Genomic DNA, 13,991 nt, shown 5'->3' with positions numbered 1-13,991 from the left:
CTACAGCCACAACAACAACAGCGCTGACTTGGCCTTATATTTTTGACTGCACCCCATGGAAATGTGGACACCTACACCGCCCCGCCGGGGTGGTGCAGCGGCGAGAGGGAACGACGGCGGGGAGACGGCGATCGACGGGAGGAGTGGGAGGAGCGGTCAGGATAAGATGAGTCCGTAGAAGTGCCGGCAGGGACAGGGGGAGGGGAAGGTTCAAAGTTTGAACTGTAGTTGTAACTGTACAGGCGGGGGCCATTGCGGTATGACTGCGTGCGCTGGCGACAAAGCCGGGCGACGTGGCCAGGAACGCCACATGAATAACAGATTGGGCGGTTGTCGGAGGTCCGCCATGGATTGTTGACCGGACGTCGAGGAGGCAGATAAGGGCGGGGCGGAGGTGGTGGCGGTGGTAACGGCGCAGCATACGCGACAGGGCAGGGTGGTGGTCTGGCGGTGACAGCGGCGTACGTTAACGGGGCTGTCACAGGCGCAATTTGAGAACTTGGCGGTAAAACTTCTGCAACTTGCTCCTGGATGGTGCGTCGAAGTGCAGAATCTATCGATGGGGTGGTTGCGGCAGAAGCAGGGAGGAGCGATAGTTGACGAGCCACTTCCTCCCGTATAAAGGCCTTGATCTCAGGAAGGAGGGAAGGTGGTTCAGAAGTGAGACTGCATGCTGTCGGAGGTACGAATAACCGATCGTTCACGAGAGAACGCCGGGTAGAAGCTCGTTGCCTTTTGAGGACGTCGTAACTCTGACAGAGCTGAACTACCTCGACGACGGTTTGGGGGTTTCTGGCCGTCAACATGTGAAATGCATCGTCGGAGATTCCCTTCACGATTTTGGTGATCTTGTCAGCTTCGGACATGCAAGGATCAACACGTCTACAAAGATCCACAATGTCCTCTATGTAGCTGGTGAACGATTCATCGGGATTCTGGGCGCGGGCTTCGAGGCGTTGTTCGGCGCGCAGTTTGCGCACAGCGGGGCGGCCGAACACCTCGGAAAAGCTCGTTTTGAAGGCCGACCAGGTGGGTAGGTCGGGTTCGTGGTTGCGGAACCATAAATTTGCTACATCGGTCAGGTAAAAGAGGACGTTGGCTAACTTCGTGGTGTCGTCCCACTTGTTGTAGGCGCTTACGCGTTCGTAGGAGGATAGCCAGTCGTCTACATCTTGGTCGTCGGCGCCACTGAAAAAGCTGGGGTCACGCTGGCGAAGCCCACCGGAGCACAGGATGGTAGGGGAACCGGTGGGATCAGTCGAGTGTGGAGTGGCGGTCTGGCTTGTTGCCTCAGGCATAGCGGATGGCCGAGCTAGTGTGCGGCTGCGAAGCTCCAGCTTGAGAGGAGGGAACGAAGAGCAGCCTCCACCAAATGTAAGGGTGCGTTGAAGCTCAGGTCGGTGTTCAGGTCGACCGTTTACCTAGCGCGTCAGTCTCTTGCGTCTTCGTCTTTTGTCTGCCGTCTTCTTTCTTTTGCACGCGCCTTTCGACGTACGCTCGTCGTCTTTGTCATCGTCGACAATCACCGAGCGTTGGTGTGACACTACAATATATATATATATATATATATATATATATATATATATATATATATATATATATATATATATATATATATATATATATATATATATATATATATATATATATATATATATATATATATATATATATATATATATATATTGTAGTGAACTACACGAGGATATACGAAGACGAGGATTAAGTAGGCGAGAATATCACGAAGACTAAGATAAGGACGACGAAGTGCCGCTGCGCTGCTCGTGCTCGCTTCTGGAGACTGGGACTGGCTGTGTTCTTGTGTGGTTCGCCGGGAAACTTCGACAGGGCTATTATCCCTGTTAAAGCACAGTAAAAACCCCCTTTCACTTGGTGGAGGTGCGGGGTTTGAGAGCGAAGAGTGAGTGATGTTACGGCGCTTGCGTAATTCATCAAAGTTGTGGCATGCGTTGATAACGTCGACGACGGTGGCTGGATTTTTAGCCAGAAGCATCTGGAACGCGTCATCATCAATTCCTTGCATAATGTGATCAATCTTGGTGCTCTCTGACATTGAAGCGTCCACGCGCTTGCACAGGTCTACGACATCTTCAATATAGCTGGCAAAATTCTCACCAGGAAGCTGTGCACGGCCGCGCAGACGTTGCTCAGCGCGCAATTTGCGCACTGCAGGCCGGCCGAAAATATCGGCAAAACTAGCTTTGAAAGTAGACCACGATGTTATATCGGCCTCGTGGTTGCGGAACCATAGGTTTGCAACGTCCGTTAGGTAGAAAATGACGTTATTGAGTTTTTGGTTGTCGTCCCAGTGGTTGTGAATACTGACCCGCTCATATGAGGCCAGCCAGTCTTCCACGTCATGGTCGCCGGTTCCGCTGAAGATAGGAGGATCACGCTGGCGCAAAGCTCCAGCGCAGAACACCGCGGATGAGGGGCCGGTTGGACTGGGGGTGGTAGCGTCGGTCATTGCTTGTGTCGGGAGTGTGCGGTTGCGGAGCTCCAGGGCGGCAGGAAATGCTCACCTCGTCGTCACGGACCACCACGCGTTACGTTGGCTGTTCTCTCTTAAAGACCCGTCCGGCCGCCTCGCACGATGGGCTCTCCGCCTACAGGAATTTGACATCCGCGTTATATATCGCTCTGGCCGTAAACACATGGACGCCGACGCACTATCTCGTTCTCCCGTCTCCAACGAACCTGCTTGCTCTACGGCGGCTGACCCCGTCCTCTCCTCTCTAACCATCGCTGACATGCCTGCGGAGCAGCGAAAAGACCCGTGGCTCGCATCTCTTATCGAGATCGTGTCCACTTCTCCTAACGCTGCTGCGCCTTCTCGGGCTTTGCGCCGTCAAGCACCACACTTTGCCCTACGAGACGGTCTTCTCTACCGCCGCAATTATATGACTGATGGTCGACGGTGGCTTCTCGTCATTCCCCGCCATTTACGACATGAAATTTGCACCTCTTTCCATGCCGACCCTCAGTGTGCCCATCCTGGTGTAGTGAAGACGTTTCAAAGGATCTCTCAACGCTACTATTGGCGCGGCATGTACGGGTATATTCGCAAATACGTCCGCTCCTGCATCGCCTGTCAGCGCCGGAAGTCATCCACACCTCGTGCTTCTGGCCCCTTACAACCACTTCCATGCCCGGCCCGCCCTTTTGACCCCATTGGCGTTGACCTTTACGGGCCACTTCCCTGCACGGTTTCTGGGAACCGGTGGATTATCGTCGGCATCGACCACCTCACCCGGTATGCCGAGACCGCCGCTTTACCCGCCGCTACTGCCCGTGAAGTTGCCCTGTTCTTACTAGATCATTTTGTTCTTCGCCACGGCGCGCCGCGAGAGCTGCTGAGTGACCGAGGACGCGTCTTCCTTTCCAACGTCGTTGAATCTCTACTGGCCGAATGTCGCATCATACATCGGACCACAACAGCCTACCACCCTCAAACAAACGGGTTGACTGAGCGCTTCAATCGCACTCTCGGAAATATGCTGACGATGTACGTTGCCGCCGATCAGACTAACTGGGACGCTGTCCTTCCTTTCGTGACATACGCTTATAACACCGCCACGCAGTCAACTACTGGATTTAGCCCTTTCTTCCTCCTTTATCGGCGTGAGGCGTCGTCCACGGTGGACACTATTCTACCATATCGTCCCGACTCCTCCGAGTGTACTCTCCTTTCAGACGGTGCCAAACATGCGGAGGAATGTCGCCAGTTGGCCCGGTGTTTTACATCGGAATCTCAAGGCCGCCAAAAGCATCACCGCGACAAAGATCAGACGCCACACGTTTTTCCTGCAGGATCCCTTGTTTGGCTTTGGGTTCCCGGCACCCCACTGGGATTGTCATCAAAATTTCGAACCGAGTATCACGGCCCCTACCGCATTGTCCGTCAAACCTCCCCTGTGAATTACATCGTGGAGCCACTCACTACCTCATCGGACATGCGTCATCGCGGCCGCGAAACTGTGCACGTGAGCCGCCTCAAAACGTACTACGATCCGCTCCTCTTGCCCTCTCCATAGGTCGCCAGGATGGCTCCTCCTCGCTCCGGGAAAAATGCGGGGGAAATGCGGGGGAAAAGGTGCGTGTCTACCCCGCACCACCGCCAAGCGAAAGGGGGTTTTTACTGTGCTTTAACAGGGATAATAGCCCTGTCGAAGTTTCACGGCGAACCACACAAGAACACAGCCAGTCTCAGTCTCCACAAGCGAGCACGAGCAGCGCAGCGGCACTTCGTCGTCCTTATCCTCGTCTTCGTGATATTCTCGCCTACTTAATCCTCGTCTTCGTATATCCTCGTGTAGTTCACTACACTGCCTACTTTGTTCCAGCATATATATATGGTTTACTTCACAACATTATAAAAAGGTCACCATTTTTTTACGTGATAGATAGGTAGTTTGCAATAGCTTTAAAACTTTATACATGAACATCTAGGCAAAGATCCGCCTGGCCGGGAAGAAAACTGGACAGAAAATATTGTGACATATCAAATACGATTTCGCCAGATAAAGCGGTATTTCGATGCCGACAACGCACATATTAGGGTAAACTCGGTGGGAGCAAGGGATGTATGTGCCTTTTACAACTTCACTAGCACAGTTCTGTGGAAGCTCCCCTCAAAATGCTTGAGTCATACCACTAATGAAGCGAACACTGTATCATTGCGAAGAATGGAAGGAAAAGGGTAGGGAGTTTGAAACGTCGGGAAGGCAGTGGGCCTATTCTCCGATTATATTAGGCTTGCTTCGATGAGCGTATATACATATCCTTTGAGAACTCATGTGCTGCTCATAACGTCTCCTGGAGGCTCAATATTACATAATAATAATAATAATAATAATAATAATAATAATAATAATAATAATAATAATAATAATAATAATAATAATAATAATAATAATAATAATAATAATAATAATAATAATAATAATAATAATAATAATAATAATAATAATAATAATAATAATAATAATAATAATAATAATAATAATAATAATAATAATAATAATAGTAGTAATATTAATTGATTCACAGCACAGGTGAGGCGCAGCATCTGTAACACTTGTCCTGTGGACTCCTGATTAGCACGTTAAGAAAAGAGAGGAAGGTACGAGAGAAATTTAAAAGCAGAGGAAGAGGTACTGGAGGAGTTCGCAGTAATTTCGACCCCCTGGGCGTCGTTAACGTGCACTGGCATCGCACAGCACACGGACGCCACTTCGTTTCGCCTCCATCGAAACGCAGCCGCCGAGGTCGGGTTCAGACCCTGGAACTCCGGACAGTAGTCGGGCATCTTGACCACTGCACCACCACGATGGGGAGATTGCACATAAGCAATTGTGTTTTCCCTGTTCTTTGATACCGAAAAAGATCAGAGTTGTGTGAGATTACCGAGGATGAGCAGTAAATGGAGATATTCAGCTCAGCTTGTTGACTCTAAGACCCTAGCATCAAAGTGAAAACATTTCAGTGTCATGGGTATTTTTGCCAAGAAAACTAACGTCTCGCATGGTTCCGAATAGTGAAGTAAGTACTCTTTAATCTAATCATGTGCTCTTCGTGCATGGTATCTCTAGCTCCAGTACTTGTGCGTGCTTCTGCTACCAAACTAGCTGTCAGGAAGCAGGAATAAATACAAGCAAGGTTGAGTCAACTTTGCAAAAAAGGATACTTGTTCGTTGGCTTTAATAAGGTACAGTTTGCCCAAAATAGGATCATAAAAACCTGACTTTTAAGCAGCTGTGTCATTCCACTATGTAGTCCCTTGTAAGAGGTTGCGCCGTCTGCCTGACGCGTCACACTATGCTGCAGTTTCGCTTCATCACTGGCGCAAGTCGTATTGATCTCCGAAAATGTTTGCAGTGAACAATGCCTAGCCAATTTTCTGTACATACAAAAACTGTGTCGACCCTGATGTTTAATATGTCAACGGTTTGCTGCTCTCTTATTCATATGTACCTCAGTTACATATGTTTTGTGAAACATCTTTCGATGTTAACTAACGAAATGTTTCTGTTCGAATAATTCAGATGTCAGAGCATGTGTTCCGGAAGCCTTACTACAAGCTTAGAAGCAAACAACCTGTGCTATATACTTTTAAAGTGTATGTTTCATACATTTGTTTTCGTGACTTTTGTTGGCATCCCAACATACTTAACAAGCCAAAGTTGACCTCCCTATTCTAAACTTGGCAGGGTTGAAGCCACTTGTCCTGGCGTCTTTGTTCTTGAAAACACATTTTTTAAAGCGACATCATCATTTAAGATGCTTTTCCAGCTCTTCTTGGCTTTCAGTATGGGTATCTATTTCAAACATAATACACTGCCCTCCATTGCTGCCTCGGCTATAGACCAATGTGGTTCTTTATACCGAGCCACGCAGGCCAGCCCCAAGCTCAGTAGAAGCAGTAAAACTGCTTGGGATTGGCTGAGTATCGAAGCTTGGCACGAGGTGAATATCAACTCACAGAAGTCGGCACTTGGAGTCATCTGGACATTACTAATGTTACAGTGCTTAGCAGTATATAACATTTTTAGTAATAGTTTTCCTGAGGCTTCAAGCTTGTCGCGATTTAGGGTAAAAGGCCTGTAATTAGGTAAGCCAGTGTAACAGGAGTCAGTAGGCTGCCGGAAAAGCATGGACGCACGCAGAAGAAAGAATTTCATCTGAAAATGTTCGTTAGGATAAATGTATAAAATTGCCTCTTCTGTTACGTTCTGTCTAATGCAGAGAACACTTTCTGTATCATGTGACCGAGTTTTTAACGTTGCTTGCTATGTACACTCTCAGACCGCGGCAAAAGAATATGCTTGTTGTGATGGAATATATTCACGATGATTTAACTAAAGAAAGTGGGCAACGTTTTAAACGTAGCGCGAGCTTTGACTAACCAGCGCTAAAGTGTTGGAATCAGAGGAAAGGAAAACGCATGCGAGACTAAAGGCTCCAATGAGAGTCGTCACTTAGGCTCTTGATGATTGCGACTCAACCCCCGTCCATTAACAGCCGCTATACGTGTGAGTCTATGGAAGCTGTGGCCAGTTATTTTTTCTACCGCGTATCCAGCGGGGGGTATGTCTTGATAGCACACAACTGTAATAAACAACCTAGCCTAAAAAACCAGTTTCAACTCTTGCAAAAACTATTTTGTTGTCGCTCGATATCAGCGCATCAATTGCGTGATAGGAATGCCCTCCAGACACAACCTGCAAACATGACCGCAGCTACAGTGTCGGGCAAGGAACGTTGCAGCAAAATAAAAATTTAGAACCAGGCTGAATTTGAAACAAACTTTCTCACAGCTCCGCCATCGAAACTTTTAGATGAGGTGCTTAGCAGGAAGCAGAATAGCCAAGCAGCTCCTGAAGCATAAATGATGTGCATGCTTCCGAATTTCAGCTCTGCTGCGCCTGTAAACTGACTCTCGCGCGATATTCTTTAAAAAAGTGGGTGACTGTACAATGTGCCGGCTGTCTCATGTGCATTTTTAATATGTACTGCTGATTATCTATTCTATGGTTTGTTTGCAGAACTCAGCTCTATGCAGGAAATCATCAAGCCGATGCACGCTGATTCCACCCAGGCCATGGGTGCACTCTGTGACATGATGATCATTATACACCACGGGATTCGCCAGTGCATCTCAGGCGGCAGGGCTTGATTGCTTCTCTGCGCCGAAACTAAGCCCATGTCTATCCACCAGACACAATGCTCTTTCGCGGTTGTGTCAACTCGCTTCCGTGATTCCAGCTGCTGCGTCAAAATTACACGTATGCACTGGGGCCTCGCATTCGACAGCTGCATAGTGCCCGTTCTCGAGGAAGACTATGAAACACAATGCAGCTGAGAACACAATCGGATGGTTCGCAGAGAACGTTCGTGACTCAGACAAGGTGTTTCAAGATGTCAGTAGATGTCAGTGGCAAGGCAGTGTTTCTCTGTCAGATGTTTTTAGTGCTATAGTTTTTGTCACCATTTGAACTTTTTAGGGCAAAAAAAGTAATGCAGGTTGAGTGGATCTGGTTGGCGGACTGGTTGTCTGTAGTCTTTGGTCTCACATATTATGCGGCAAGCGTCAGCCTTGTATGTTATATGAACCTACAGCAGTCATGTGTTACCTGTCATGTTATTAAAACATTCTAATAAAACAATGCATGGAAGTATTTTTATCGGCCTCGTTGCGAACCTACACTTAATATTCCTTTAACAAATATGTTTCCCCCTACTGCTTCTGGGATTCGGGATGCACTTGTGTGCGAGCTGTAATTTAGATTTTTTTTTTTCAGTTGTGATAGGTAAATCAACTAACGCTGCCGGTGCAGAAGCAAACTGAATTTCTTCAGATTCAGTTGGGGCCTTAAGCAAAAAAAAAAAAAAAACACCATGTAAGGGACGGAACAGTAGAGAGTTGCACGAGCAGCGCCTATACACGTGCGCCTTACGTCTTGCGGTCTTATAAACGGGGCGACCATCAGCAGTGGAACCAATATTCGAATACGCTGTGGGGTTTAAATTTAAACAAAACTAAAGAAAACCTCAGTGCTTCCCTTAGCAAAAAACTTTGCTAAAACGTGTACTAATCTTATGGCATTTTTATCATGTTAGTTATGTTACACGTCCTATCTATATTCCAGAATGCCTTAGATTTCTCTAAGGCATTCTGGAATATAGATAAGACCATGAGTAAAAATATGAGCACTTTCAGATTATGATAACTATGTAATTTTTGAGCGCTTACTATATTTGTCATGCAATAAAATTAAGCCTAATTAATTTCGGCTAACAATAAAGCGAACAGAACATCAGCACAAGTAGAGATATGTGTGTCATGCAATAATATTTACTCATGACATTTTCATGCTGGGATAATTTAGACTACTCTTACATAAAAAGCATAACTTTGTTGCTTCCTTTAGAGTGGGCAGAAGCTAGCTTGAGGGCGAAAGATTGATTAGGCATGGTCACACATTATTTGCCGTCGCTTGATTCTTCGATGGCTGCCTTCCAACGTCAAGGAAACTCAGGCTAAGCACCCGGCAAAGCGCGCGACTACTCTATGGCTGTGTGTAAAACCAAAGGCTACCTCACCCGGGTTTCGAGGACGCAGAGTTGTTCCGGGCATTTTATAATGCTAAGTAACCTTTTGTCAGGCAGTGTTGTGAACTTGTGGAGATATGTAGAGACAGAAGTAAATTTTTGAAGGTGTTTGAAGAAGAAGAAGCAATATGCTTCCACTGGTTTCGCGCACTGCATATGCTAAGATCAAGAAACCAGCGGCGCCATTCCCCCACCGCATCTGAGATAATTTCTCGGAAGTATATGTTCTTCAGGTTTGGCATGGGAGAAGTAGAGATTATGCTCTAAAATCATTCACGATTTGGTACACGTACCAAGTTCCTAAAATCTATTGTTGCACAAAACCTTCGCTATGTAAAATGGAGCCGGCGTAAAGGGTGCTGAACAATTAGCTCTAGAAAAATGGCATCCAGTTCATCGAGAGCAAGGCATTATAATTATTCTGGCTTCCATCTGAGCTAGATGTAAGAACTTTGATTAGGTATGGTAGATTGCCGAAAATTTCTGGTGGCTTAAAAAAGCAGCTTTTTCACGTTTCTTCACATGAAAATTAAGCAATTTTGCAATACTATAACCATATGCTTATAAAAGCGCGTACTTATACGACAAAAAGCATATATTCATAATGACTGCAGCTTTGCCAGATTGTGCAAGGCAGTATTTTGCGATAAGTGCAAATTAGTTCCAACAGTGCTGCTGCCGGCTTCAAGAATGCTGCTGCTGTTCTGCGGGACTAACGACATTGTACATGATCTTTTGTCGAGCGTTCTGTCACTGTGCGCCTCTCACTAGGAACATTCACCGTATTGTGGTGACTGTCGTCTGTTTCGACTTTGAAGCAGAACTATCGTCTTGGCGAAGCAAGGACGAATTCACGAGTAACAAGCCGCGAATATACTCAATCCATTTGTCAAACCTTTCCAACAAGATCCATTTTTAAGGGCCTGCTCTCCATGATGCTTACCTCACCTAAACTTGGAGCCGAGCAAAGATCCTTTCAGGAAGAACTGTGAAGTATGAGAAAAGTAAGTCTAAATTTGATATTGCAGCTCAGGGCGGTTGAGAAAAGAGGCAGTCCCCTTCACTTTTTTCGTTAGTGGATGCTCTTCCTCGCCTTTGTCGAGCACCAACTGTCGTGCTTAAACACATGATTGTTCCGGTTAATAATCCTGATGTTTAGTTATTACTTCATTTGAGTAGATATTCTTTGATATCCAGCCTACATTACTTGTAACGAAACACATGTCTTTGAAAACCTTCGCGATGGGAAAGCCATGCTCAATGTTACAGTATTTGCACAGTGCTTGCTATTCCACTGGTGGCCTCTTTCTTAGTCACACTGAACATCATTCCGCGGGTGAACATTTCTCAGTATCTTTGACATTGTAGTAGACAAACCAATTATCATTTACTCTAAATACTTTCTCGGTTTTGTTTGCTCCGTGAAGTGCACATGGCAAAACCGCAAACGCATAAGCTGCAGTTTTTTCTGGTTTCCCTTAAAATTCATTGCGTTGCAGCTCAATTACATCTCGCTATACAACTATTTTATTATGTTCCCTAAAACAGCCAATACCACAACCAATGTCGCCTGTAAGAAAGCTTCCATTCGGATAAGGAAGTTCACGTGGGAAAGCATTTTTGGCTTTTTACCTGAGCATCGCGCGCCAGCACGTTCACTTTGTCAGCCTTAAGCCGTGAAGAAAAGCATTAAATTAGACTTTATTACATTAGCACGAATGTCTCAAAGTTGATGCGACTCTTAATAGGGGACGAAGTCAGGCTGGTTGGTTTATAGGGTCAACGTCCCAGAGCGACGTAGAGTATGAGAGACACGCTGTGGAAGACTCCGAAAGCTTCGACCACCTGGGTTTCTTTAACGTGGACTGTTAGCGCAGATGAAATTAGGCACCTAACTACTAAATCTAGAGGAACAAGCCTCGTTGTCGGTCTCGGTGGTTGCATTTCGATGCAGGTGAGATGCAGGCCTCGGCCTGCTGTTGTATCACATTGCACATTGAAGAGTCCTTTGTATTAGAAATGATCGCAGCCCTCTTCTTCGGCATCTCTTATATCCGAAGGAACAGAAAGCAAGCAAGAAAGAAAGAACGAAAGAAATGAAGGAAGGAAGGAAGGAAGGAAGGAAGGAAGGAAGGAAGGAAGGAAGGAAGGAAGGAAGGAAGGAAAAGTTTATTTGGCCCTATATTTTTGGGGGTAGTTTTTTGGACGTCTTCAGAGGTGTCTGCTTCCTGCATCCCCAGGAGTCTTCTCCGTCGACCTCGTCCCCTTCTACCCAGCTGCTGTACCAGATTTTGCTGGTCTTCGCAGCTGCCAAGGCTCCGCACTCGGGTTTCGAATTTTGGAGACCATGTCTATGTTTTGACAGGCTCCTGTAGAATTGGGCGTTAAACCTCATAATAAGATAAAAACAAGCGACGACATTACTTCCTACTATTTCACCGAAGCAGGTTGTGGTGGCTAGCAAACAAACAATAAACCTAAACTTAAACTCAGCTGTCATAAAACCTTGAATTGGCGTTTGTACATTTTATTTTGCTGTTTTCTGTGCTTAAAAATTAAGGTACGCTTTTATTTTAATTTTTGTTTTTCTCTAGCCTTCACATCTCCAGACTCACAAGAGTACATTGAATGCCTCTCTTTGGTGACTCAGAGTTGACAGTGTACGTGTATAGGGCAGAATATTCTAGCAGGAGGTACGAACAAAAATATATTTACGGAAACATCACTGCATCATTGTCCAGCCGGAGACAGCCATTTCGAAGAAACGCAGCGCGAAAACTGCGATGGCTCAGGCACAATAACACAATTGTTGAATGCAATATCGCAGAAAAAAATAAAGCAAATTATTAAGAATAACTTTCAAGGCACATCGACATATTTCGGATGCACTGTTACATTCGAGCAACCATGTGCCACGTTCCGAAACAATATCCCCAATCACATGCAATCTGGTAACGTCATCCAGATCTATCTGATCAAGAGATGCGTGAAAGCGTCTAAGAAAATCAAAATATTTTCACACCATGCTGTTACAACACGAATTCGCAAGCATAAATATGGTGGAGGTGCACTGTTCCTTCAGAAAACAAAATACAAAAACTACAAACAACATGGGGAAGGACAGCTAAGAGACGCGAAATAAATTGTTCTAGATCGAGTTTTTGAAATAAAACGCAGGCAAGAATTCCTCGAAATGCTAAAAACTTGACAGTGCTGAGAAAACCATTCGCGCCAAGAAAAGGCAAAAAGCACAGCCGCCTCAGTAGTGCTCCTACTTTGATTGTATACGCAGCAGAATTTTCCCTAAAAATATCTTGAAGCGAAAACAGTACAATGAATCTTTCCTTTATTGTGTACATGGAAAACTCCACAGTAACACCTTGTGGCATAGTGTTATTGCAAATATTTGCAAACTGTTACAGAATGTTTGCTAGAGAGGCGATCAACAATTTCTTCAACTTAAATACTAAATACGACATTTAAAGCCACAGGTCTGTGGAAAGGTAGCAGGAGGTCTCAGAGCAACAAATAAAACGAAGTGTTACTGCACATCAAGAATCATTGCCAACGGCTGGCGGCTGCTAAACCCGATGACGAAATTATAGAATCTCACACGCAGGTAGCCAAAATAGTCTGCCCAAATTCACCATCCAATATTGCAGAAATATTTTGTATTCAGTATTTTGCGTTTGAGTTTAACAGAAAAAAAATGTTAGAGCTAGGCTTCACGGCTTTGCAAATCAGGTAGCGGGAGCTGAATGCCATTTGCCGACGAAAGGACTGCATCGCCAGGTGGCTGCGGTAAGGCCGCCCCATGATAGACTGAACCTAGGCAGAAAACGAAGACAGTTGTTTTTTGGTAGCTATCCTACTGCCACAGCAACAACCCCGTGCCCTTTGCAGAGCCATAAGCCACCGTAGCCGTAGCACGGCTGCCGAAGCAGCCTGGATGAAGAGTTCGGCAGCCCTTTATTCTAGTATATACCGTATATTCTAAGCACAGCAACCGCACCACAGGACGAACCTCCGAGTGCCGCAGAAACATGAAGCAAGCATCTGAGTTCTGTTTATCCTCCTCCAGATCTTCCCCTGCTGGGTGATTAGGTCACAAGTCAGCAACGCCTTACCGGTGTTGAAACACGTGCGTCGAGCACCGGATGAATTTGATGCTTTCCAGAGCACGTTCAAGGAAACGCATTGAATGCGCTCGATACAACGCCACAACCATGACTAAGCATAACGGTGGCATAATAATACTTATTCCCATTCGTAGTCATAGTCAGATTTTGTATAGTTATGATTCGAAAAACCGTATAGCTTCAACGTGTTCGAGTGCGCGTTCAGAGGGCGTGCTTGTGCTAGATGCTTGCCTCAATTGTGAATACGTATGACTATTGCATAACCAAGGTTAGTCATAGCCATATCCGTATTCAGTTACAATTACACATATAGATGACTCGTCATAGCCATAACAAGTCTGTTAAGTCATAGTCATAATGTCACATTCATGATCAGTCAGTCATGGTAATTGTAATCATAGTTATGAATGTTCAGTCATAGTTATAGTCAATAGCCACAGGTATAACTTCGGTCAGCGATTTTTTGAAGGGAAACACAGCTTCGGAATACTTTTTCGAGCCGTTCAGCGATGGTTTGAAGGGAAAGAAAGCTTCGCAAAGCCAATTTTCGAGCCGTCAGCGTCGCGGAGATTTTCACTTTCAAATGACTTTCACAGATACTGTGCCTTTCCTTTCTTATAAACCAACACACAACAGATGCGAAATGTATACACTACGCTAGGTATAGCAGGTCTTCGCGTGACGCTAAATTTTCCCTTAGAGCGACCTTGGCCTAATTAA

This window comes from Amblyomma maculatum, chromosome 8 (assembly GCF_055883805.1).
Source record: "Amblyomma maculatum isolate TAMU_Amacu chromosome 8, ASM5588380v1, whole genome shotgun sequence".
In the NCBI taxonomy this organism is placed as follows: Eukaryota; Metazoa; Arthropoda; class Arachnida; order Ixodida; family Ixodidae; genus Amblyomma; species Amblyomma maculatum.
Note: the sequence above shows the minus strand (reverse complement) of the source record.